Source organism: Penaeus chinensis, chromosome 27 (genome assembly GCF_019202785.1).
Source record: "Penaeus chinensis breed Huanghai No. 1 chromosome 27, ASM1920278v2, whole genome shotgun sequence".
NCBI lineage: Eukaryota > Metazoa > Arthropoda > Malacostraca > Decapoda > Penaeidae > Penaeus > Penaeus chinensis.
Window position 1 is genome coordinate 15,166,406 of NC_061845.1, and position 2,500 is coordinate 15,168,905.

General features: G+C 37.8%; 1 protein-coding gene across 3 annotated transcripts in view; it reads right to left on the minus strand.

Moving 5' to 3' along the window:
• LOC125039375 (polyadenylate-binding protein 2-B-like) overlaps window positions 1-2,500 on the minus strand; it is a 20,741-nt gene that overhangs the window by 16,526 nt on the left and 1,715 nt on the right. The window contains exon 1 of one of the 3 annotated variants that reach the window (XM_047633214.1): window positions 2,416-2,500. This exon is cut by the window's right edge and continues 69 nt beyond it. The exons of the other annotated variants lie outside the window; for them this stretch is intronic. The gene's annotated coding sequence lies outside the window, so the exon portion shown is untranslated. The remainder of the gene's footprint in view (window positions 1-2,415) is intronic. 3 annotated transcript variants of the gene reach the window in all.

Sequence of the window (2,500 nt, forward strand, 5' to 3'; positions counted from 1 at the left end):
GGAATGATCTGGCAAAGCAAATAATGACGTTAGAAGTAAAGAAAATAGGTTGTGACTAATGCCAAGCTGAGAGTAGGCCCACAGTGATTGGGAGGGGGTCAAGAGTCGGAGCCCCCAAGAGGGAAATACAGTGATCAGATGGGGGTCTGGGATCAAAGCCCCTGGGTTAGGAAGATCTTTTTTTTAAATGATGTTGACCTGGATCATTTGCAACAGAATGTTAGTGAGATTAATCAAAACGAATATTAACTGAAAGGTTGGGTGACTATCTGAAACTAACAAAAATACTTACTGCACTCACTGATGTATGTACAGGCAAAGAATTATGTAAAAAATGAAGAAAATACATTGCTAAAATGCCAAATAGAGACTATGTCCATGACAATCAGGTGAGGGGGCAGAGGCCCCATCTTGGGAAACTGGCAATCAGTGAGGTAATTCTTTACAGTACAGGCACACGTGCCAGAGACTAAGTTCCCAATCCCTCGTCACAAAATTAATCCAACAATTTAAGTTGCCGTAACTGGGAATTCCCTTCCAGCAATGCCGAACTGATGGGGGGTCTCTGCTCCCCTATACCTCCCTGGGAAACACTGTCTTCAACTCTATAAGCATGGCAAGATAGATCTGAAACTCCAGAGCACAGAGTGGACTTAAGCTGTGAGAGGCCCTTTCCAAGACCTTTTTCCTTTATTTGTGGTGTTACCATTCATGTCTGTCTGTACCAACAACTAACTTTTTGTGCTCTACAAGAATATCTTCAATTTGTCCTTAGTGCATCCATATCATGAAGATTAGTCATCAGTGGGGTAGCCTGAGTTTGGATGACTTGAGGTCCATACAGCAATAAAGAGAATTTCCAGGAGTTGGCTGTAGTAATTGAGTTTTGAGTCAAAGGGGTATGGTCACTTTATGTACAATCACCCTGCATCTACTGATTAACTTGATATATTATAGACAGAAAGAGTAATTATACCCTAGAGATATAAAAGAGCTTGAAAACTTTGTTTGAAACTGAGAAACTGTCATATGGCAGCATAAATGGTATAGTTTCAAATTCCCACACCCATGTTATACAAAGTAAAATTTGCCTGTAATGGACAGAATAACAGAAAATAACACTTTTCTTCTATGAAATAAAGTTGTGCAACACAAAATAGTTTGGTATACATTTACAGAAAAATGCAATGGCACTATAATAATTAAAGAGAAAAATTACACTCACTAATACATCAAATAATATGCAGACAAAATACATCCATAAATTTAGAAAATAATCTCAACAAATGCCGAGCAGAGAATAAGTCAAGGTATTTGTTAATGATTGAGATGAAGTCCTAAAACCAGATTTTTTTTTATTTATTTACACATGCCTAAACATTAGGGTATCATGAGGTCCATGGGCAGAGCCCCTGGACCCCCAGCAGAAAATACAACAATCAAATGGGGGTCAGGAGGGAAAGCCCTGGCCTAGGAAGGTTTTTGGTTCTTATGGTACAGCTGGAGTAATTGGGACTTATTCTCAGGAGGGTGCAGTCACTTTGTAAACAATGCTAATACTTTCATTGGTTAACATTACCAAGAGCACCTCAGAGAGATACAAAGAAATAGACAGCAATCTTACAGAACATAAGAAATAGAGTCATGAACAACATAGGTACAGTTGCTTCGGCAATATACAATGCCTATCCACAACACCTTCACACAGTTAGTTCTTAATGTCTATTTTCTGTAAGTACTAATAAAGACGGGGAGAATAAATAGAAGGTTGAAAAGGTTAGGTTTGGATTTCAAGTTCACATAATACCTTGGTCTTGGGACTTCGTCTCTGGATGGTGTGTTGTTCTAGGTAACAAATACCCTTTCATTTATTGAATTTACAATGGAAAATAACAAAGAGATACATGCATATCAGTATGGCTTAATGAAGGAGGAAATAATAATAGCAAGATTGGATGGCTGTGGGAAATTAAATAATTACCAAATAAATAATAAATTGCTTCCAGAGGACATCATAATATGAAGAAAATAAATAACTGTATTCATTTCTTTTCCTAGGTACATCTAAGAGTCAATAAACCAAACTACTAATCATCTATACACTCTGGCCATAACTGAGGAACTTATATTTTCAATAGAAAAAAACGAACAAACAAAAATGACCAATATTACCTTTTCATAAACAATCCTGCAAGACTCTTCGTCAACGAATTCAAAATTCCAATATCAGTCGACTACTCCTACCTCCGCTAACCACAAGCTGACCAGGAAACAGCTCCGAAACGTCAAATATCAAAATAAAATCGAGAAACTATAGGGGGCTGTTCGCTTCCCCACACGCCCAGAGCTCTAACCCCCAAAAAACCCTTTTATAACAACAAGACCATTCCACAACCACATGCAAGAAGCACCTACCTGTACAAGGTACCAATAGCGAACAAATCGGTCAATCAGAAGGTCAAGATGATTAAAATACGCAAGTTAGAAGGAAAAATAAAGT